Here is a 214-nt window from a genome sequence, read left to right on the forward strand (position 1 = left end):
GGGGGGGGGGGGCGTGTGTATGTGTGTGTGAAGGCGAAAGAATGAAATAAAAATAAAATATTCGACATCAGCTGCGCTTCCGCCTCCACCTGTTCTGGGAACCAGCATCCGGAAAAAATAACATGATAAGTTGCTTGTGACATTTGGTTTCCGTTTTGATTTATATCATCTAGATATGTCTTTCCTAACGCATATGGAAACGCAAACACATATC

Source organism: Penaeus monodon, chromosome 15 (assembly GCF_015228065.2).
Source record: "Penaeus monodon isolate SGIC_2016 chromosome 15, NSTDA_Pmon_1, whole genome shotgun sequence".
Lineage (NCBI taxonomy): Eukaryota > Metazoa > Arthropoda > Malacostraca > Decapoda > Penaeidae > Penaeus > Penaeus monodon.